General features: G+C 42.2%; 1 pseudogene; it reads left to right on the forward strand.

The window, feature by feature from the left end:
* The first annotated feature begins 475 nt into the window (after window positions 1-475).
* LOC141658625 (protein ANTAGONIST OF LIKE HETEROCHROMATIN PROTEIN 1-like) lies at window positions 476-25,394 on the forward strand (annotated as a pseudogene).
* The last annotated feature ends 13 nt before the right edge of the window (window positions 25,395-25,407 follow it).

Below are 25,407 nucleotides of genomic sequence, written 5' to 3' on the forward strand. Positions count from 1 at the left end.
ATATGTTAAGATAAGTTTTCTGACAAAAAGATAAGATTACTAGATTTTCTGTCAGATAAAGATAACAATATCCTATAAAGTTAGATTTTCTGTCAGAAAATCGGATAACATTTTTGATAAGATTTTGGATAAAGATAAAGTTTTGAGATAAGATAAAATTTTTTGATAAAAAGATAAGATTACTAGATTTTAAAGATAACAATATCCTATAAAGTTAGATTTTCTGTCAAAAAAATCGGATAACATTTTTGATAAGATTTTGGTAAGGATAAAATTTTGAGATAAGATAAGTTTTCTGACAAAAAGATAAGATTACTTGATTTTCTGTCAGATAAAGATAACAATATCCTATAAAGTTAGATTTTCTGTCAGAAAATCAGATAACATTTTTGATAAGATTTTGGATAAAGATATAGTTTTGAATCTATAAATGTAAGTTATTGGTATTTCAATTTTATTCAACGCACACATAACTTTAATTAATACACAAATATTTTATTTCCACAATATTTCAAATGGCAAACCATCCTACAAACAATATTAATAACAGCTCCAACACTAGTAGGCATCAATTAACTCACATAATAATTGAAGAGTTAATGGATGACGGAGATGAAGAAATGTACAGAATACTAATGGAAAGAAGAAGAAGAAGTCAAAGGCCAGTAATAAAAAGGACGCCAATCGTCAGAGATCGGCAAGGTGGCCATGATCGCATTTTTGCGGATTACTTCTCTGATGATCCAGTGTATCTACCAGAGATGTTTCGCCGACGATTTAGAATGCAAAGGAGTTTATTCAATCATATCATGACCAATTTATCTCAATGGGATGAATATTTTCAAATAAGATATGATGCTGCACAAGTTAGAGGTCTTTCGACTATCCAAAAATGTGCTGCTGCAATTCGACAGCTTGCATATGGGAATCCACCTGACTCATATGATGAGTATATTAGAATAGGTGAGACCACTGCTAGAGAAAGTTTGTTCTATTTTTGTCGTGGAATTGTTGCGATATTTGGTCCGCGATACCTTAGAAGGCCAAACGAAGAAGACATAGAGCGCTTACTCCAAATGCACTCAAGCCGCCACGACTTCCCAGGAATGCTTGGCAGTCTTGATTGTATGCATTGGCAATGGAGAGCATGTCTTGTTGCTTGGCATGGTCAATACACAAGAGGTGATCATGGAGTTCCGACGATTATGCTTGAAGCCTTTGCCTCTCAAGATTTATGGATTTGGCATGCATTTTTTGGTGTCGCTGGTTCAAATAATGCTATTAATGTTGGAAATATTGCTTCAAAAGAAGCTCTCATTATCCCACATTGGTATAGTTGGTGAGATTGTTATAAGTGTTGGAATTCTATGCGGTTTTTGCACAATTTCCAAGTTTGATAGTTCAGTCTTCTATACTGATTGTCGCGGTTTTTCCATAAGGATTACCCAGTCTTCTAAACAGATTATTGGCTTCTCCATGCTAATTATGTAGTCTTCTATGGAATAAATTACAAGACAATATTTAATACCTCTAGATCCTTCCTTCTATTCCTATAAATACTCCATGTTTATGCTTTTTTCTACACAACACAACAACCATCCTCTCTTATATTCTCTCTAAATATTTTCTGATATTCAAAGCTGATATTTGGCAATGTTCTGTAAGTAGTCCTCACTCTGAGTCTTTGTCGTACACCTTAGACTCGGACGTCGTGTAACCCTGGGGGTTGGTTGCCAAGAGGCCGTGGGTATCGAGCGGGGAAAATTCAACTTTAGGGCAGTGATTCTATCATGCCACGACATCTTTCTCTTCAAATTCTGTAAGTTTATCTGTTTAATGTTCGTCTAATAGTCATACCGCCAACAGTCTAAAGTTGAATTTTTTTTTAAGGCGATATGGCTATATCTGTTTCTACTCGTAATCATCTAAAGTCGAATTTACCTATAACTTTCAGTAGGGATAATTGATTTTGTGAAGTGTATACAATAACGAAACATACCATGATCTGTTTGTTTTAATTCCAAAAAGAAAAAAAAAATAACTTAAAGGTTGACAGTATAAAATAGACGAACATAGTGTTTAGCGTCTAAAATTTGGCAAGATTCATTTTCTAGTAGTCTAATTAATGTGACAATATATGTATCTTGTGTGTTTTGGCAATAATCAGAAATCTTTGATTACTTAGCTAATGAATGCTTGCTAGTTGCTACACCTTCTTTATCAAAGTTTGTCAGTTGCGTTTCTATAATAATCAACTTTGATTTGCTTATACTTGTTCATGAGTATAATTCATCATACATACGGAGTGTTCCTAACTTCCATACTTTCTAGAATACTAAGTTTTTTAGTAGCTTTCTTTTTAGTGTGGTTTAAAATATCGCATTTAAAGTTACGATAGAAATTCCTATTCGATGCTTTCTTCTAAGTCTTGACTAATGCCTATTTCATGGAGCATGCAGTATGTTTTTTCAAAATGGTGTGTGAACTTAAATACTTAAAAGAAATGATGCACATGCTAATTTATTTTATACTTTTTTGAATCATCTTATTGATAATACTTGTGTGAAATATTTGATGTTATAATTTTTTGAGCAGGGCCTATTATAACCCACATGTTTTGTACAGTGTAAATGTGCTACGGTGGTATAAATGTGGTCATATAACATCCTTTAATGTATAATGATTAATGAGTTTGGTATGAAACTGACGACCACACTGAATATGAAGTTGTGTTTTATAATTAAGATTTCATGAAGAGATTAACATTGTACATTAATAATACTTTGAACCTTTTTTCATGATGCATGCATATGTCTATTTCCGACATTGAGTAGGTCATGAAGCGTGGGGGCGTTTAAGTAAAATGAAATTATGCTTTTAAATTTGTAAATTGAGGGTGTGCAATTATATGTCTGGATGTTTCATATACATCTCTACAAAATGGCATTTTTGTGTTGATAGAATGTTAAACTTTGGAAAACTTTAAAATATTATGTTGTCACTTGTGTAAATTGTGGTGACAACATGTGGGGGAAGTTGATCAATGTTCAACCTATTGTTTGAAGTAGACTTTGTAAAGTTTCATTCATCCTCTCTAAGTTATGAAGATTGTATCCCTCATATAATATACTTCGAAATATATGGAACGCGTCAAAAGAAATTGTTGTATGATTTTGTTCAAGGCAACATTGGATCTAACTATTTTGTTATGTATAGTTGGTTATGACAAAGAATAAATTTGGTATCTTAGTTTTAATAATTATTATATGACAATGTTGGAAAAGTGATGACATGTTAATCTTTTATCATTATGTTATTCCATCCTGAATTCGTGATTGCTAGCCGAGCCTAAGATATTGACCTCTTTTCACTGCTTTGAAGTTTTATTGTTGGCTGGATGTTTTATAAACTTTATTAACATTGTCAACTCTCATGGCGTGATCGGTCTTATTAGAGGATATTTGCATAGTTAAGGCTTTGACTTTAAGGTAAGGCGTGGATTGTGGGGGTGTCCGGTGACAGTAAGACTCGGTGAAGGTAAGACTCCACCGCCTTATTTTTTGTTGTAAGGTAATAGAGTTTCAGTGTTGAAAGTAATGATAATTACTATTACATGGGATTGATTGATAGTTGTGAATACTCTGATATTGTGATTGTATTAACTTGTTTCTCCGTTTATGAAATTTATGAATGGTTGTTTGGTAATACATGTGTTAGAGTAATTACTTTTTATTTGGTTTAAACGGTTATAGTAAACCAAGAAAAGGAAAAGGACGAATAATCTATATTTATTTGGTTTTGATTTTGGCGACGTTTCTTGAACGGAAGTGATTGGTGATAATTGGAACACTAATATATGACTTATTTAAGATGTATTCCTGAGTTTATACATGATAAGATGAAATTGGTGGAAAGGTTGTTATTTTCATATATATGATGTTTCTATGCGTTATGAGAGATATGATATAGCTTATATCGTTGTTATAGCTAGGTGATGGACATCATGGTTTTTTGTAAGCTAATCCATGAAAACAATTGTATCTTTGGGAATGAGTTTGTAATTTAATTGAACGTCGAATAATTATGATATTTATTTGACTTTGGAAAACTGTATCTTTCATAATGCTATATCATGCAAGTTATAGATGCATAATTGCTTTGTTGAATATGTAATGGAGTGTGAATATATTATGAAGAATTTGAAGGATAAAAAGCTGAATGGCTAAGTGGTTATATTCCGTTGTGGGAATATTTTGACTCCATTAATTGTCATGCATCTTAATCTAAAGCATCAGGTTTTCGGCAAATTATTAAGAGTGATGGATAATCTGATCGGATAATGGGTTCACAAAGGTTGTGAAATGTGAACTGTAAGTGGATATTGAGATCCCTTACACAATAATGTGGTATCATGATAGTACGTACGTAAATTGTGAAGAGGATATTGAGATCCTCCTACAAATGGCCATGGTAGAAGTTGGTGTTGTGGCACCACAAGGAATGGGTTTAAAGCATATTGAGAGTGAATCGTGACGGGGTTCCCCCACTTGGGTTTACCAAGTTCAATGGGTCAAACGAAGTCACGAGGATCTCATGTTATAATACTACTACCATTCCTATTTTTAGTAAAAGTGATATAGTATTCTTTTTATATATTGAGCTATTTCTGTCATGTGAGGAAGGTTGAGCTAAGCTCTTAATAAGTCCATAGTCCTTGTTTAAGGATGGTTTGTGACAGTCAAACCTGATGGACTTACCTATGTGAATGTGGGGAAATGCCCTACCCTTATGAGGTCTTTAGGCTTTAGGACCTCTAGAGCGTTCACGAGATCCCAGACATGTGAGGGGCACGTTTATGACATTTCGCGAGGTGTAGACACCTCGTTTTTGCACCCCTCGCAAACCACCCGGTGATGATTGGGCCGCATGTTTGATTCGCGGAACGATTAGTGACAGTTCGTAAGATTATCGTCAAGTGATTGCTCAAATATTAAATGTCAACCTTTTAGTTGTCATCTACGTGCCGATACGGTCGTTTTGGCAGTAATTAGAGTACATTCGGAGTCCGGGTCAAAAACCGTCTCCATTTTCTCGATAAATTTGTTAAATCCGAGTCGAGAATGTTTGGAATGTTCCGGATATTTTTATTCCATATTTATCAAATTTTATCTTTTGGCAAACAATATCCCGTAATATTCAAAAGATAATCGAATTAAATCCGTCCTACCATAACTTAAACACGGAAATCTTTCTTAAACAGGAGGAAACCTCCGGGAAACGAACAGTGACAGTCTTGCGCCTCTTCCAAGAGACGTGATGTTGCTGCGCCTCTTCCCAGGCCCTTCTTTGCATGATTTACGTATCTTTTTTATATCTTTCCGAGATTCACTTCCAAAGAGTCTCCGAAACCCTATTCCTTCACGTGATTAGTATAAATAGGAGCTTTCGTTCCTCATATTTCTCACGCAAGTGTCCGCCCTTCTATTCTCCCTTTGCATTCTAGACTTCGTTCTTACTAATTGGCGCCTACGTGCTTGGACTTCAGACCACGTAAGCTCGGATCTTTCCGGGTACCAGCCTCTCCGTTGCATGACCGACCAATTTGACCACTACACTCAATCAATCTAATTAATCAACTTGTTAAATCGTTTTCCTCTTACGAGGACACTCTTTCCTTGCATTCGCGTCGAGCATCACTAATCGATCTTCTTAGTTCTTCTCGTTCCGTCAACATGTAAGTCTGAGGGTGTATATTCCTTTTATTTATTGTATTTTAATTATTGCATAACAATTGTAAGGTTTATGTCGAAGGTACCTCATTAAAACCGATTTCAAAACCATCTTTAAAACCTTTTTTTGCGGATTTCCGGTGAGAGGCGTCGAGAAAAGACGCAGCAAGAATTGCGCCTCTTGAAGGAGCGCGGCACTGCTGCGCCTCTTCGTGAGGCTGCCGCAGATTCTGCTTCTTTTCTTCTTCCTCCGTCTCTGTAATTCGTATCAAATTAATTTCTCTTGTTTTGTTAAATACATTAATTCGTTCACATGATAGTTTGATAATTCATATGTATATTAACCATCACCATTAACATGTTTAAATCGTCATAAAACCGACTTAAATCCCTTATAATTCATATTTGCGGGTTTTCGTCATTAAATTCAAGTTAGGGTTTTAGAGGTTCAATTCGTTCATATTGAGTTTCGGGATTCGTTGTTGATAAATTTGCATCTGTTTATTTATTGTTCATCACTAATTCGTCGTCATTCATCATGTTTAGTCTAATTCGTTTAGTTAGTTAGTTTAATTAATCATTCATTAACATCGACCCTTCACATAATTAATCTGTTTAAATCCGTCTCATCCATGTTTTACTGTTTTATGACCATATTCATATGTAAATAATCTGCTAATCACTTTCATCCGAGTCTAATATCGTAATCAATCATTAAATTCACCAATCAACATTAACGGTTTTGCGATTCGGCTTCCATACCAAACGCACCCTTGGAACAGTGCGACAATCTGCTGCGCCTCTTCCAAAGGGCGCGATCTTTCTTTGCGCTGTTCAGGTGATTTGTCCACGAATTCCGTTTCTGACTTGACCTAGTTTGTTTAGATTACGTATTAACTAACTAATATCTGTATTATCACCTTCTGATCTGTCGTGTTTTATCCTTTTATTCTTTTATTCTTTTTTTATCAAATTATCCGTTTTAGCGGTATTTTCGACATAAATCACCTGTCTCCAATGTAATTATTGTAATTTTCATTATTGTAATTTATCGTTATTGTATTTATCCTATTTCTTGTATGTTTTCATATGTAATAAGCATTAAATCCTACTTCGACATTAATTGCGTGCTAAATTAATTGTTCACCGACTTAGTTAAATCTCACATGCTAGGATTAAAACTTGGATGTTGCATTGCATGCATATAACCGACGATATATCAAGTACGAATAAACTCCCTAATCATTAGTAGAGGCCGCTATCGAGGCGGGCGGGATTAGGTGTTCGATCAAAAGAGCTTCCTAATACGTACCCTCACCCCTTACTCCCGGATCTCGTGAGCACCCGTGTTCATTGGCATCCACGAGAGTCATTCTAGACATAGAATGCTAAGGGTAACGATTGCTTAGTGTTCATGTCACTACTTTGTGTCTTGACATGACACGAGGTATTCGAACGGTTCCAATTTCCCATAAAAATTGGTGGCGACTCCTTACAAATGCAAACGCTTGTTTTCGAGCCCCTTCACCAAGCGCCCCGTGGGCGGCGTGCCCGCTGTCCACTGGTTTGGCGACTCCGCTGGGGATAAATACACTTACGTGTAGCCAAGGGTGAAACTTGAACAAGGTTAGGGAATATAGTTTGTACAAGACAATTATCGGTTTTCATAACTCGGTCTTCCTAGACCATTTAATTCGGCCTTCCTAGGCCCAACCCAACCCATTCGACCAATCGTCCCGTCTAAACGGTCCTAATTCTTATTTGGGCCTAAGGATGGATAGCGATTGACGTCATCCATACCATGATGCTTACTCTTGTTTGTATCAAGGGCCTTCACTACTTGAGGAAATGGACTAGGAATCGGCCTTACTCTTGTTTGGCACGAGCCTCTCCACAGACTTCGGGTTTGATGGTTCGGTATGGCAACCTACCCTTTAAACCAAAACCCTTCTAAATGCACTCAGCATCCCGTTATAATGCTTGTATAAATATGTGATCACCATTTCAAAACAAAATCATGACGAATTTTCAAAAAATCAAAACCCAAATTTCAATCAAGAATTTCGAAATAGGGCCTTTAATTAGTACAAAATCCGGTCAAAACTCTGTCCGTTTGTCGTGTCAAAATTCGGGCCACAAGCCCATTTCAAACCTCACTTCGAGTCCACTCCTACAACTACACTACAGTTGACTAGGACGCACATTTTCAAAGACCTTGTCTTTCTTCAAAACTCACTCAACACAAGTGGCACACACCCACTTCACGAGTCAAAATTTTTCCTCTTTTAGCAAGTGTGATAGAAAGGTCGATCGTGTTTTGATTCGTCGCCGATCTCTTATCCAGTTTCCAAGATGCCCGGATCAAGTGATGATACGAACCTCCAGCAAATTCAAGAAAGTAATGATCGAATCCTAGCCGCGCTAGCCCAAATGCAAGTTACCCAAAACCAAACCTATGACCGCCTCGAGCTCATCGAAGGCCGTATCTTTGACGTAGAGGGAAGGTTGCCTCCCATTAAAGGTGAAGTACTACAATTTTCCGACGACGAGTCTAAAGATGAGAATCCAATCATAGGGACAACCTTGGTGAGAAAAGACTCCAATACCTAGAGGAGCAATTGATGTACCTTAAGGGGGATGACATTTACAGGGAGAACAATCGTAAGTATGAAGCCGTCAATTCCAAATTGCCCACTAACTTTAGCATGACGGATATCCCCAAGTTTAAAGGACACGAGAACCCTTTGAACCACATCCGTGCCTTCAAGGATTACATGTCTATCAAAGGCATCAAACCCGAGATGTTCTTAAGGATCTTTCCTTCATCTCTCGACACCATCCCAAAGCAATGGTTCTACACTTTAGATCACAAAAAGGTCGCTACTTGGGAAGACGCCGCCATCGAGTTCTCAAAACAATACGCGGATAACGCCGAGATCCAGGTCAATATGCGCACTCTAGAGGTTCTTACCCAGAATGACAAGGAAGGATTCACCGACTTTCTAAGTAGGTGGAGGAAGACTAGTACTCAACTAGTAGAACGCCCGGATGAGGCCACTCTTGTGGAAAAGTTCGTGGATAATCTCAAGCCCATATATGCCAACCATTTGAGATATCAAAACATAAAAACTTTCAAAGACTTAACCGTCTTAGGGACACGAATTGAAGATGACATCCGCAAAGGACTCTTGTCCAAAACGGTAGGTCGAGGATACCAAGGGTCCACAAGTCGTTCATACGGCTCTACTAGCAAGACCGACGAAGTTAACCTTCTCGAGCCATCCAAGAAAACTAGCCCACCAAGGAAGTTCACAAACCTTGGGGATACATACTCCAATGCTCTAAAAAGGCTAGTGAAGCAAGGCAAACTCCAACCCATTGGACCTACTCCCGAACCCGAAAGGAAATCCAAATTCTGGGACGAAAATTCCCTTGTGAATACCATAGGGGCAAGGGGCACGACACGAGAAAAATGCTACAAGTTGAAACACGTGCTTCAGGATATGATTGAAGACGGTCGACTTCCAATTCCACCAGGAGGTAAGCCCAACAACACTCAGAATCCTCTTGGAGTTCTAGTGATTACAAGTGACGAATCTACCTTAGATTGCTCACACCTTATTTCTCCTACCGAAAATGAAATTCATACAATTGAAAAAGAAAGACTCTACTCTACCATCTCCCCTACCATTTCCGACTTCATCGCATGGGCAAAGAGTGTAGATAGACAAGTATGGGAGCTAGAAAACATGGTAACAACCTTGCGCAATCCCAATGCAACACCTAAAGAGCGCGTACCATTGACCTTCCCTCAAAATGCCACTATGCAAGAAGTGGTCACCGTGGTCGACAAGCTAGTCGATCAAATCATACAACTAGAAAGTGACATCATGAGAATGAGGGAACTAGCCGCAATCAATGGAGTTTGGGCCGATGACGATGAAGACGAATATCTCATTGAAAATTCCTTGGTAAAGGAAATAGTCCAAAATGGCGAAGACCAAGATGTGGATCACCTAACTCGCTCGGGTCGTCCATACCAAAGCACTACTCAAAACGGTCCAACCAACGTCATCACACCAAATGACAACGAAGATGACCCCACTGATCATTTGCTCAAGCAATTACAAAGAACCAAGGCTGATCTTTCAGTCTGGCAACTAGTGGCAAGCTCATTTCCACACCGCCAAGCTTTACCGCAAGCTTTGGCCAAATTGAATGTGGCACATAACTCTACTCCCGAAGATGTAGTCAACTTGGTCTTCCAAGAATCACCGAAGCTAAGTAATCCTATTACTTTTTCAGATGAAGACTTGCCACCTTTTGGCGCCAGTCACAACCTTGCTCTATACATCACCGTCATCTGTCTAAAGAAGAATGTGCCAATGACCTTGGTAGATGATGGCTCCGCGGTCAACGTCATACCCCTCAAAACGGCACACAAACTAGGCATGAAAGAGTCGGACTGGACTCCTACAAATCAAGGTGTACGTGCATATGACGGTACACGACGAAAGGTGGTAGGACTTGCTAACCTAACCATAGCAACGGGACCAATCGAACGAAAGGTCAACTTCCAAATAGTGGACATCGAAGCTTCATTCAACATATACGGGAAGGCCTTGGATTCATGCTTCCAAAGCGGTAACATCCACCCTTCATCAAAAGATCAAGATCCCACTAAATGGCAAGGTTGTGACGATCACTTCGTCACCCATCAAGGCCATAATCGAGAAGCAATCAAACAATCAAGTCCTTGCGGATCCCATATACGAACTCGGGGGCTTCCAAAGTGTAAATGTCATAGAAAGTGAGTTGGCACCCTTATACTATAATCCCTACTCTAACTTGGTGGTCAACCACATACTCAAAAACCAGGGATACTTCCCTGGAATGCCTTTGAACCCAGTTCGGAAGAACACCTTCGCGCCATACAAGAAAGGCAACTCGTCAAGAATACCACTTGGACTAGGGTACAAACCCACAACAGAAGAAGTTCTCGAAATGCTCGCCCAAGTCCAAAATCGCAAGTATGTAGGAGTCCAAATGAGGCCATATCTCCCTACCTTGAATGGATACTTCGTTCAAGAAGGAAGTTCGGAACTCTTTCATGGATTTCCCGAACCTTGGCATTACCTCGAGAAGAAGTTAGCCGGAATCGAGATCTTTCACGATTGCTACTTCATCCCTCCAGAAACGGTTCCTACCGTCAAAACCCGTCAAGCACCTTGCTTAGACGAACAAGCTGTTAGCCTCCTATTTGGAGAGGACCGATTTGTTAAGGCCGCGCAGGATGAGATCATTACTACGATACTTCAAGACGATCGCTTCAACCCCACCGCCTTGATCACGGAAATCGACACAAAGCAGCAGAAAGGGTGGAGGAAATCAATCAAATGGACCAACAATCAAGGAAGACTCTTCAAGCTCACCACTGGAGAAGGAGAGATGTTCAAAGAAGAACCAGAAGACGACGAGTTCGAATCAGAGTCGGAGTCGGAGTCGAGTCGAGTCAGAGGAGTCATTAGAGAGTCTACTCCGTCGTCGTCCCCACTCCCCTCGTTTCTCCTAGCTTATTTTCAAGAAGTCACAGTAGTTCGGGAAATGCCCCACCATCGTCCCTTTGCCGCCACTATCCATCGATCGGTTGGCTCATTTGTTTCAACTTTACTCAAATCTTAATATGAATAAATCGGGTTTCGCTTACTCTTTGCGTTATTTTGAGTGCAATTCTGTTTATGATGATCGAGGATGACCAAAACCCGGACTTGACCGAAATACCTCCTACGTAGCCAAAGAAATACTACGGGGAAGGGGAAGGGGGACTGTAATTGAGGACACCGAACCCATCAATGTAGGAACCGAACTAGAACCCAAAGAACTTAGGATAGGGACTACCTTGAGCTCTACCGAACGGGCCGACTTCATAGACCTCCTAAATGAATTCAAAGACGTTTTCGCTTGGTCCTACAAAGACATGCCAGGATCGACGGGGATATCGCCGAACATAGGATTCCGATTAAGCCGGGTTTCAAACCTGTGAAACAGAAGCTTCGACGGATGAGAACAGAGTGGGCTCTAAAGATTAAGGAAGAAGTTGACAAGCAATTCAAAGCCGGGTTCATCAAAGTTTCCGAGTATTCGATTTGGGTAGCTAACATAGTACCCGTACCCAAAAAGGATGGGAGAATCCGAGTTTGTGTTGACTTTAGGGATTTGAACAAAGCAAGCCCAAAAGACGACTCCCCTCTACCTCACATTGACATATTGGTAGACAATCTGAGACCACGCATTACTATCCTTCATGGATGGATATGCGGGTTACAACCAAATCAAAATGGCCATGGAAGACATGCATAAGACCGCGTTCGTCACCCAATGGGGAACCTATTGCTATACAAAGAATGCCGTTCGGATTGATCAACGCCGGAGCTACATACCAACGCACCGCGACTACACTCCTACATGACATGATGCATAAAGAAGTCGAGGTATATGTGGATGACATGATCGTCAAATCCAAGGAAAGAGAGGGACATATCGCGAACCTTCGCAAGTTCTTCGCAAGGTGCGGAAGTACAACATGAGACTCAACCCTCAAAAATGCACATTTGGGGTAACATCTGGCAAACTCCTAGGATACGTCGTTAGCCAACGAGGCATAGAAATAGATCCTTCCAAAATCAAAGCTCTGATCGAAATGCCACAACCCCAAATGAGAAAAGGAAGTCGGAGGATTCCCGGGAAAAGTGCAATACATAAGTCGATTCATATCGAAACTTACGATGATTTGCGAGCCTATCTTCAAGAAACTCAAGAAAACAGACCACACCATGTGGGGACGACGTTGTCAAAAGGCGTTCGACGAATCAAGGAGATATTGGCTAAAACCACCGGTGCTCATGCCACCACAACGAGATCAACCTCTTGGTTTATATCTCACAGTAACTGAAACTGCCATGGGAGCCATGCTAACTCAAACCGTAGGAAGTGAAGAAAGAGCTATTTACTATCTAAGTAAGAAGTTCTTGGAATACGAGTGCAAATACTCACAACTCGAAAAGACATGCCTCGCTCTTGTGTGGGCAACAAAGAAGCTACGTCACTACATGCTTAGCTACTCTGTCAAGATATTCTCCAAAATGGATCCAGTCAAATACCTCTTCGAGAAACCCGTTCTCAACGGACGTCTGGCAAGATGGACCATGATGCTCTCATAATTCGACCTCAAATATGTGCCACTGAAAGTTATAAAGGGTCGCGCCGTCGCCGAATTCTTCGCGAAAAATCCCATCAACGACGCACAAACCATAGATACTTGGTCATTTCCCGACGAGGATATACTTCAAACCGATGTAGACTCTTGGGATCTATACTTTGATGGAGCATCAAACCTAAGAGGATTTGGGATAGGAGTGTTGCTCATTTCTCCTGAAGGTGAGCATACACCAATTCTTTGTCAAACTCGACTTCGAGGTGACAAACAACGCTATGAGTATGAAGCTTGTCTCATTGGACTACAAGCGGCAGTAAGCTTAGGCATTAAAAACCTACGAGTGCACGGGGATTCGTCACTGATCATCAACCAAGTTACGGGATCTGGAAAATCCAGTGAAAGCCTAGCACCCTATCAGGCTAGGATAGACCAAGTGGCTCAATTCTTTGATCGTGTAACCTACTTACACCTACCTCGAGAAGAAAATCAATTTGCGGACGCTCTTGCGAAACTTGCATCTTTGATAAATATGCCAGATTACATGATGGAAATGCCTTTGTGTATCGAACGACGGTCGGAGCCGGCGTATGTCCATCAAATTACCGATGAAGAAGAAATCGCACAAGAACCCCGGTTCCAAGCAATCCTGAATTTCAAGCTTAATGGTACCTATCCACCAGATATGGACAAAAGGGGACAACGAGCTATACGCCTACTAGCTTCCCAATACATCCTAATGCAAGGAGAATTGTACAAAAGAACACCTCTTGGTGTAGCCCTACGTTGCCTTGATCATTCACAGGCACGAAAGGTCATGGAAGAAGTCCACGATGGAGAATGCGGTCCTCACATGAGCGGACCTATGATGGCAAAGAAAATCACACGTCTAGGGTACTATTGGACCACAATGGAATCCGATTGCATCAAATATGTTAGGCATTGCCACAACTGTCAAATCTTCGGGAACGTACAACACGTCCCTCCTTCGTTGCTCTATACGATGACATCTCCTTGGCCATTCTCCGCATGGGGAATTGACATAATTGGGAAAATAACCCCCCGAACAGGGGGAGGTCTTTGTTTCATCCTAGTAGCAATTGACTACTTCACCAAGTGGGTAGAAGCGGCTTCCTACACCGCTCTTACGGCTAAAAATGTGGCAAAGTTCATACAAAACAACATCATCTGTCGATATGGTTGCCCACATGAAATCATTAGCGATAACGGGTCCCACTTCCAAGCCGAAACCGAACAGTTGCTAGCCAAGTACAAGATCAAGCATCATCACTCCTCGCCCTATAGACCACAGACTAACGGCGCGGTAGAAGCGGCTAACAAAAATGTCGTCACAATCCTCAAGAAAATGACTGACAATTATAGAGATTGGCCAAGCAAAATACCCTTCGCTTTGTGGGGGTATCGAACATCCGTCAGGACGCCCACTGGGGCTACTCCTTTCTATTTGACCTACGGCATGGAAGCCGTACAACCAGTTGAGCTAGAAATACCATCTCTGCGCATCCTCCTCGAGAGCCAAATCCCGGAAGCCGATTGGAAGAAAGACAGATACGAAGAACTCATCCTCCTGGATGAACGTAGGCTACGTGCCTTACATAATGTCCAAACATATCAAGCACGTATCAAACGAGCTTTCAACAAAAGGGTTAGGCCAAGAAACATCAAAGAAGGAGACTTAGTGCTCAAATCGGTTAGAGCTCTTTTACCTGTCGACCCAAGGGGAAAATTCAAACCTAACTGGGCCGGACCATATCTAGTCAAATCAATACTCCCGGGGGGTGCGGTTAGAATCACAGACCTAGATGGGAATGAGTTCTCAAACCCCACAAATCTCGACCAACTGAAACGATACTACGCCTAGGATAGAACAGAAACGCGCCTCGCGTAAACCCACGTGTCGCTCTTGTGGCACTAAATAAACGGCCCCTGGCCTATTTGAATGTCACTATGCTCTTGCATCTTGGCAAACTTGTCATCCTCATATCATCAAACAAACTAAATTCGCACCTCCAGAGTAAGCAAAAGCTCATGCTTATTTTCTATGTTCATTACAAGCTCTTGCTTCGAACAATTATTCTTTTACATTTACTCGAACTACGCGCAAGGGTTTGATTTCACTTTTTTTAAGTGAATACGTAGGCAATCCTTCACGGGATTCAACCCACCGTTATATTTAAAATGTAAATAGAAGGACATTTGCATTGCATTTGAAATTCGACAAGAATAATTAAAGAAAATACCAACGGTTTCATAACCATTTAACCTTTTCATTCATCCATTTCTAATAAAAATAGTACGACAAATAATAAAAATAGATAGGCTAGGATTCTAAAAATCCCTCCTTTTTATTACAACAATAAATAATAATAATAATCAAATAATAATAATAAGACTTGGGCTATTCCTCCATCTTTCCCTTGCCCTTGTCGTTCTTGTCATATTTCTTGTCACGACCTCGAGCCGGGCGCTCTTGCACCACTTCAGACCTAATCACCAACGGTCTTTCTCGAGGCCTGACTCTTCCGTTCTTGCCAACCACCATCTCTGCGACAGGAGTAGTCTTCGATTTCTTCGAAGGATGAATGACTTGAAAGCCGGCTTCTTCTTCTCCTTCGGTCAGATGCTTCTCTTTCTCTTTCTCTCCCTCGCGCACTTTGTAATCAATGGGCTCGCGCTTCCTCAGTCTTTCGCGCTCTTCCGAAGTTGCGGCCTTTCTCCACCTCGAGATAGGAATCGACACCCACAAAGCATTGGCGGAGAAACTCAGGAACCACATGTTTCTTTGGGCCCATTTCATAGCCCACTCTCTTCGGCTCTCGGTAGTCAACGCCATAGCGATCTGCGGGGATGTGTCAAGCCTAGGGATCATCCGCTTCAACCCGACTTGCCTCATCAACCTCTCGGGAAAGATGCATACCATAAACTCCAATCCGGGGAATGCGTACGGACCTAGTAGGATCCAAAGAAGACACTCCGGTGACAGACTTGAGGTGCCACCACGGTACAACCCACCTGATCAAAGGGCCATCATCGGTCTTGACTTGTTCTTCCAATAGTCACGGACCGAGTGAAATCCACCATGTACAACCTCGTCCTCATCGAAATCATACGGGAATGATAGGAAAGTGCATGAACAGGGGGCTCGAGCAATCGGAGCCGTTCCATAAGCCAAACCTACCAAAACAGGTATTAGACACTCGCAAAAAAAAAAAAAAAAAAAAACAAAAAAAAAAAAAAAAAAAAAAAAAAAAAAAAAAAAAAAAAAAAAAACGAAAAACAAAAAAAGGAAGAAGGTGTCTTTTACCTGTAGGATGACGGGACTCCCCAAAAATGGAAGATCGCGGTTGGATTTCCTATTATCCAAGCCCAAGATAATCTCCCTTAAGCATAGGCAAGTGGGCTCTGCGTGACTCCATTTGCTCAATAAGACCCAATAGACGGGGATCACCTCGCAGTTCTTCGTCAACATGTCCTTGAAAGACATAAACATGAAGCAGACAGAAGCCAAATGCTCTCCTTCTAGCAACATAAGAGACAGTAGGGTCGGCCCTGTTGATGAATCGATCTATAAAATCCAACATCCGCACACCTTTCGAAGTAACAAGACGATCCACCTCGAGTCGGGTCGGTCAAGCAAATCTCTAAACTTGCTCTTATACCCTTGAGCGTAGAAGGGATGGCAGGTAAATGTTCGGGTCCCACCCGCCAATAGCGACAATTTCCTCAGGAAAAGGACAAATATCACCTCCGGGAACGCAAAAACATGATAATTTGGATCCCAATAATCAAGGCAAGCATCCAAGAACGGTTTTACAACCTTAATGAGTTTCAAACTCAACAAAGACCCAAGGTTATAAGCACCCATATCATGCTTCTCCGTGTTCGAAAATTCATTGGTCCATTCCTTCAAGCGGATCTCCAAAGTATTCATGATGATAATTTTCTCTTGAGATTTTGTTTTGAGAATTTTACGTGAGGCGACGAAGAAGAGACGGAAGAATTATATAATTTAAAGCTTCGTCGACGCTTCTATTTATACCAATTGCTGTTTCCAAAAATCCGTCGGAACCGACTGCTTGGGCAGGAGCGCGCGCACCTTTCTTGCGCCTCTTCAAAGGGACGCGGCTCATGCTGCGCCTCTTCCCAGACTCACTACGTGATTTCCGTGTTTGGATCTTTCCTAATCCTATAACGAATAATTTCCTATTCCTACGGGATTTTATTTTGGTAAATCCGAGAAATTTACCATGCTTCAGGTTTCCTAAATTCGCGGGCGCGCATTTCGAGGCGACATCGACACTTCCGCCATTTCAGCACACTTTAAATCATTTCTTTTTGACATAATTTTATTTTCATTTTAACAAATTCAATATTTACATTTCTCCTTTTTCTAACTTATAAATTTCTCTTTTTTCTTTTTTTTTTAAGGGGGTAGCCCTCCCTACCGTCCGGTCATTTCCGACAAAATTTTTGCATTTTGGTCCTTTTGAGTCTCATTTTGCACTAATTAAAGGCCTTATGTGCATATAAAATGTATGTGTTGCGTGATTTTTCTATGTAAATTCCGGCAGCATGACGGCATAAACCGTTGTCTACCAAACCTGTTCAAGAACTAACCTGCAGGCACAAACAACACAACCCAGCAGCAAAGGCACTCAGGCCGTCGTATATGCAACAAAAAGCAAATGTACAAGCAAACTGGGGGCTTCGCCCCAAAACAAGCCAAAAAGACCAAGTAAACTGGGGGCTCGCGCCCCAAACCAAGTCCAAAAATGTTTCAAAATCAGATGTACAAAAACTACACAAGCTATTGCTGGGCGCCCTCCAGCTCGGCAACCCTCGCCATAAGAGCAGCGATCTCGGCATCCCGAAACTCGAGCTCCCTCGACAGGCGAGCCGTCTCCTCCCGAGCCTGGGCCAACTCTCGTCCCGACTCGCGGTCACCCTGCAAAACAGCAACGAATTGGCTCCTGTCAATCAACTCAATCAAAACTGGAAATCAAAAAAGGAGATCGAAAAATGGGTATAAAGGTTCATACCTGACGACCTCGACCGCCGACGAGTGCCTCAATGGCCGTAGCTCGTAGCCGGTTGGCCACCCTCCATAGTGCCACGAACCGAGATGGCGCGACCTGCATTTCAAAAGAATTCTCAGTAAATTAAACAAATTCAATCAAATGTGTTCTTACACGAAAACTATGCAAAATAGGAACTCACCCTCCGAATCAGATGCTGCCAGTCATCTAGGCCAGCATCCGTCACAGCTACGTCAAAGTCACGTAGCTCGGAGATCGTCGTCCTCCCAGTGGCGTCAGTGTACTCGAGGGTCTCGGGGTACTCTGGGGGCTCGATGCCCGCCGCCTCAACCTCCTGCAAAGACAAAACGACTCTCATTAATCGATGATCCTTCGTCGTAATTTTCAAAATCAAATCAACAAGAAAACAAAGGATACTTACCACTACCGGCCAATAGGCCAACCTCCCGTAAAGGAACGCCGAGTAATCCTCCTCAGGGAGAAGAAGGTCGTCACCACCGACACCGGCCAAGTCCGCCTCCCTCTCAGCCTCGGAAGGCTCCGAACATCGTCCTAGGAGGATCGACGGGAACCGTCAACGCGCCCGAAAGCACCGACGAGCTAACCGCTCGCCCGGATACCATACGGGACCCATCGACGTCCACAACAAAGAGCCGACTCGAGCTCTAGGACGAAGGACCTCGGCAACAAAAGGAGGCGCTCCGGCGTACTCCGCCCAAGGTCCGGGCACCCATGCGACAATATGAAGGCAACGGTCATTCCTATGATCAATTTAAAGCAAAGGACAAAAATATGAATGAATACAAATGGGAAACTCACATTTGCTCGGTGAAGGGCGTTCACATCCCGCCGGTAGACATTGTGAGAAGAACGCTTGCTCTTCGTCCGGCACATGACCCAATCCCTCACCACGGGATAGGCCCTCTCCAACGGCTCCGTCCTCTTGGGCGCGAGGCCCGGAAAGTAAGAGTACACCCACGCCTATAAAACAGATAGTCAATGACGATCTTCCGATCTTTGATAAAAGAAAGGAATTTACATCGACCTAAAGGAAGGTTCATACCTCCAACAAGAGTCCAGTCCGACGGCGCCGGGAGAAGTCCCCTTCTCCATCAACTCCGGACGAACCATGGCCCTCATAAAGCGGATGAGGACCGCAAAACCAGCGATGACCCGGTCCCGGCGCCCTAGGGAGCTCGGGTCGGAAAGAAAGGGAAGAAGCTTCGTCGACGACCTCTCACCCTTGTCTCGAGGTAGATCGAAGACAAGAACCACCAAAGCCACGACGAGCCCTCTCGCTCATTTGTACAAGGAGGAGGAGCCGTCTCCCTCCCATCGATCACCACCGTCTGCGGGGTCTTCCCCGCAGTAATCTCGAACATAGGTCGGGTACCAAACCGGCACCGCAACGGCCTTCGGCGACGGGGTTCCAGCCGATCAACCTCCTCGCCTCGGCCGAATCCGCCCTCATGCCGGTCTCCGGCCACGTCATCTCCTCGGTCCCCACGGCGGACCGGAAATCATGCCGTAGTCCTCCAGTGACCCCACCTCACCAAAAGGCGGGTGAAACGTGGAAGTCGTGTCCCGGGGAATCGATCCAAGAAAGCGCGGACCAGGCTAAGGTTGGCCCGCAACTTCCTCTTCACGATATCCCTCCGGACACGAACCAGAGGACCAAACGCTCCGCGCTCGATCATGGCCCTCTCCTCCTCTCCGTACCGCTCGTAATGCTCCATCGTTGTCGTATACCCGAGAAAACGACCGGATGTTCCGGCCTCCTATCATGATTTGAAACAAAGCTATCTTTAGTTTTGAAATAAATTTAAAAGAGATTTGAACAAAAATAGAAAAGGATAGGTAATGAGTTAGGGAATTCCTATTTACAAAGCTCTTCACCGTCTCCGTAGGACAAGTGACCCTCTGCGGCCCACACAAGGTGCCTACTCTCCCAGGTCTCGGCCCACGCAGAGCACCTCTCGGTGGCGACCTCCTCGTCCGAGATGGGCCCGTCTCGGAATCTCTTCCTCATCAGCGGCCTCCTCCTCGGGAACCTCCTCTGCGGCGGAGCCCATCACCGCGGCGGTAAAGGCCCGCTCCAAAGCCTCCTCAACAACAGCGGCATCTACATCCATGGGATCTCTCCCGGAAGTAGAAGCATCGTCACCTGCAACGATTAAAGCAAATCCAGGCCGCATCACATGATGACAAGCCTTTGTTAAGTAGTATTTCGAGCCTTCAAGGCCGGGAAATCGCCCTTTTCGGCCATCCTTGGCCATAGTCCCGCCAAATCAATCACTCATGTGATGAATAGGGTCAAGTCAAGTCCAAGTCAAGACCTAGTTCCGAGTTCGAGTCGAAAATTCGGCAGCATTTCGCTATAACGGCGATTATGCCCTAAAAAGTGTCCTGCAAAAGTTGTCACAAACCAAACTTCCGAGATGGTAGGAAGTTTACCCATCATCCAAGGGTCCCTAATATCAAATTTCATCACAAATGGGCAATCCTAAGGCCATTTTCGAAGCAATTTATGATCTAGCTGAGAAACCGTCTCAAAATTCGCTCAAGGGCTCAAAACTTGATAAAAATTCGAAGTAAATACATGGTTATGTTCCTAACATTGCCTACTACTCATTTCTAGTATCAATTTGGCATGACAAATCCATTTGGGGGAAAAGCCCCAAATTTTCGATCAAAAGGGTCGAAAACCCTAATGTTCGCGGCTCAAAATTCGACAAATATGGAAGAGTAATACAAGATTAAAGCACATACCTCGATTAGTCATATTTTAAGCAAGCTTTTGAATCCAACCTCGACGGAAATGGTGAAGATTTGAGAGAGAATGGAGTGATTTATGTTTCGAATGAAATGAACATAAACCTTCTGATTTTCGCGTTTTTACGCAGAATTGCTGAATTGGGGAACAGAGACACGGCAGTCTTGCGCCTCTTCCAAGAGACGCAGCTCTTCTTGCTGCGCCTCTTCCTTTGTTTCCCTCCATATGGATTTTCAAAAACCCGTTATGAGTTCGTTATTCGTGGGCCCATCTTTGGTGCGCCTCTTCCTCGATGACATTTTATCACTTTGGTCCGTTTCGACGATGTCCTTTCGTTCCGGCCCGCGTTTTATCCAGTGCGACAAGTATTTTGCGTATTGTCCAAATTCATTTTATCCCGCAGATGTGATATTTGTGATATTGCTCAATCATTTTACCCAGCCGCAAAGAGTATTTTGCAAAGTCATCGCTCATTCGAGGGTTCTTCTACGACGATCAAGATGTTCCTAGTCGTCGATATGTTCCCCCAACAAGAGTTCGCTTGAGACCGACGCAAGCAGATTCAACTTCCAAATTTCGCGAGTTCGCTTGAGACCGACGCAGCGGATTCCCCTGCATTTCTACCGACGTCCCGTTTGTTTTCGATATCTCTTATTCTCCGCGAAGTTCGATTAAGTCTCAGGTATGGTTTCTTCTTATGGCTGGCGAGCCTCCTTACGTAGTCTAATGGACTTTAAACGACCCTCCCGATAGTCGAAAGACTCTAAAATGTTCCGACGACGGGTCCTTGGCTCGGACCCCTTGAGCCGCCTCGCGTCGCCATAGTCGTCAGTTGTAATCTTCGATTGACCTGATGGCTATACTTTGACTTTCGCCTTGTCCAAGCCTCGGTCAAAGTGGGGGCTCAGAGACACCTCGTTTTTGCACCCCTCGCAAACCACCCGGTGATGATTGGGCCGCATGTTTGATTCGCGGAACGATTAGTGACAGTTCGTAAGATTATCGTCAAGTGATTGCTCAAATATTAAATGTCAACCTTTTAGTTGTCATCTACGTGCCGATACGGTCGTTTTGGCAATAATTAGAGTACATTTGGAGTCCGGGTCAAAAACCGTCTCCATTTTTCGATAGTTAAATCGAGTCGAGAATGTTCGGAATGTTCCGGATATTTTTATTCCATATTTATCAAATTTTATCTTTTGGCAAACAATATCCCGTAATATTCAAAAGATAATCGAATTAAATCCGTCCTACCATAACTTAAACACGGAAATCTTTCTTAAACGGAGGAAACCTCCCGGGAAAGACGCAAAGCGGCCAGTGCTGCGCCTCTTCCAAGAGACGCAGTGGTCGCTGCGCCTCTTCCCAGGCCCTTCTTTGCATGATTTACGTATCTTTTTTATATCTTTCCGAGATTCACTTCCAAAGAGTCTCCGAAACCCTATTCCTTCACGTGATTAGTATAAATAGGAGCTTTCGTTCCTCATATTTCTCACGCGAGTGTCCGCCCTTCTCTTCTCCCTTTGCATTCTAGACTTCGTTCTTACTAATTGGCGCCTACGTGCTTGGACTTCCGACCACGTAAGCTCGGATCTTTCCGGGTACCAGCCTCTCCGTTGCATGACCGACCAATTTGACCTCTACACTCAATCAATCTAATTAATCAACTTGTTAAATCGTTTTCCTCTTACGAGGGCACTCTTTCCTTGCATTCGCGTCGAGCATCACTAATCGATCTTCTTAGTTCTTCTCGTTCCGTCAACATGTAAGTCTGAGGGTGTATATTCCTTTTATTTATTGTATTTTAATTATTGCATAACAATTGTAAGGTTTATGTCGAAGGTACCTCATTAAAACCGATTTCAAAACCATCTTTAAAACCTTTTTTTGCGGATTTCCAGTAGACAGACGTCGAGAAAAGACGCAGCAACTGCTGCGCCTCTTCGAAGGAGCGCAGCACCTGCTGCGCCTCTTCGTGAGGCTGCCGCAGTTCCTGCTTCTTTTCTTCTTCCTCCGTCCTCTGTAATTCGTATCAAATTAATTTCTCTTGTTTTGTTCGTCTGTTAATTCGTTCACATGATAGTTTGATAATTCATATGTATATTAACCATCACCATTAACATGTTTAAATCGTCATAAAACCGACTTAAATCCCTTATAATTCATATTTGCGGGTTTTCGTCATTAAATTCAAGTTCCGGGTTTTAGAGGTTCAATTCGTTCATATTGAGTTTCTGGGATTCGTTGTTGATAAATTTGCATCTGTTTATTTATTGTTCATCACTAATTCGTCGTCATTCATCATGTTTAGTCTAATTCGTTTAGTTAGTTAGTTTAATTAATCATTCATTAACATCGACCCTTCACATAATTAATCTGTTTAAATCCGTCTCATCCATGTTTTACTGTTTTATGACCATATTCATATGTAAATAATCTGCTAATCACTTTCATCCGAGTCTAATATCGTAATCAATCATTAAATTCACCAATCAACATTAACGGTTTGCAGTTCCGGCTTCACAGCCAGAACGCACCCTTGGAACAGACGCAGCAACTGCTGCGCCTCTTCCAAAGGGCGCAGTGCCTGCTGCGCCTGTTCCAGGGTGATTTCTGTCCCTGAATTCCGTTTCTGACTTGACCTAGTTTGTTTAGATTACGTATTAACTAACTAATATCTGTATTATCACCTTCTGATCTGTCGTGTTTTATCCTTTTATTCTTTTATTCTTTTTTTATCAAATTATCCGTTTTAGCGGTATTTTCGACATAAATCACCTGTCTCCAATGTAATTATTGTAATTTTCATTATTGTAATTTATCGTTATTGTATTTATCCTATTTCTTGTATGTTTTCATATGTAATAAGCATTAAATCCTACTTCGACATTAATTGCGTGCTAAATTAATTGTTCACCGACTTAGTTAAATCTCACATGCTAGGATTAAAACTTGGATGTTGCATTGCATGCATATAACCGACGATATATCAAGTACGAATAAACTCCCTAATCATTAGTAGAGGCCGCTATCGAGGCGGGCGGGATTAGGTGTTCGATCAAAAGAGCTTCCTAATACGTACCCTCACCCCTTACTCCAGATCTCCGTGAGCACCCGTGTTCATTGGCATCCACGAGAGTCATTCTAGACATAGAATGCTAAGGGTAACGATTGCTTAGTGTTCATGTCACTACTTTGTGTCTTGACATGACACGAGGTATTCGAACGGTTCCAATTTCCCATAAAAATTGGTGGCGACTCCTTACAAATGCAAACGCTTGTTTTCGAGCCCCTTCACCAAGCGCCCCCGTGGGCGGCCCGCTGTCCACACGAGGACGAACACAGATTCGAATGCAGGTTTGTGCGCAGTTATCCGTTACAAACCACCGTGGAGAATCCAATGCCGAGAGCAACTCGATACGGCTGTAGCAGGTAATTGTATGCACTGTGTGACAATTCAATTCCTCGGGAACATTGTCATCTTAAGACTTACGTTCCGTTGCGTTATATCAGCTATTCCTTTTCTCTTCTTTTGAATCATGTGGGGGATTGTTGGAAGTATTGCTTCAAAAGAAGCTCTCATTATCCCACATTGGTATAATTGGTGAGATTGTTATAAGTGTTGGAATTCTATGCGGTTTTTGCACAATTTCCAAGTTTGATAGTTCAGTCTTCTATACTGATTGTCGCGGTTTTTCCATAAGGATTACTCAGTCTTCTAAACAGATTATTGGCTTCTCCATGCTAATTGTGTAGTCTTTTATGGAACAAATTACAAGACAATATTTAATACGTCTCTAGATCCTTCCTTCTATTCCTATAAATACTCCATGTTTATGCTTTTTTCTACACAACACAACATCCATCCTCTCTTATATTCTCTCTAAATATTTTCTGATATTCAAAACTGATATTTGGCAATGTTCTGTAAGTAGTCCTCACTCTGAGTCTTTGTCGTACACCTTAGACTCGGACGTCGTGTAACCCTTGGGGTTGGTTGCCAAGAGGCCGTGGGTATCGAGCGGGGCAAATTCAACTTTAGGGCAGTGATTCTATCATGCCACGACATCTTTCTCTTCAAATTCTGTAAGTTTATCTGTTTAATGTTCGTCTAATAGTCATACCGCCAACAATTAATGTTCTCCGTCAATCCCCATTGTTCAACGATGTAATTCAAGGGTTTGCTCCCGAGGTTCGCTTTGTGGTTAATGGCGCAGAATACACAAAAGGTTATTATCTTGTTGATGGTATATATCCCCAGTGGGCGACATTTGTTAAGAGTTTTCCACGTCCAATGGACCCCCTAGAGAATATTGTTTAAAAAAAATGCAAGAGTCGGCAAGAAAGGACGTCGAACGTGCATTTGGTGTTCTTCAAGCTCGTTGGGTCATTATACGTAATGCGGCACGTTTCTGGGATAAAAGCATTTGAAAAATATAATGTATGCATGTGTTATACTACATAACATGATTGTCGAAAACGAAGGAGATCAAATAACCAATTGGAATTCCGATGTGGAATCAAGTTCTATTCAGTTAAGCGAAGGGTTGGTTGGTGAATTTCAAGAATCCCTACATAGACGCGCATAAATTCTTGATCGAGATATTCACAACAATCTAAAAGCGGACTTGGTTG

The sequence above is a fragment of the Silene latifolia genome, chromosome 6 (assembly GCF_048544455.1).
Source record: "Silene latifolia isolate original U9 population chromosome 6, ASM4854445v1, whole genome shotgun sequence".
Classification (NCBI taxonomy): domain Eukaryota; kingdom Viridiplantae; phylum Streptophyta; class Magnoliopsida; order Caryophyllales; family Caryophyllaceae; genus Silene; species Silene latifolia.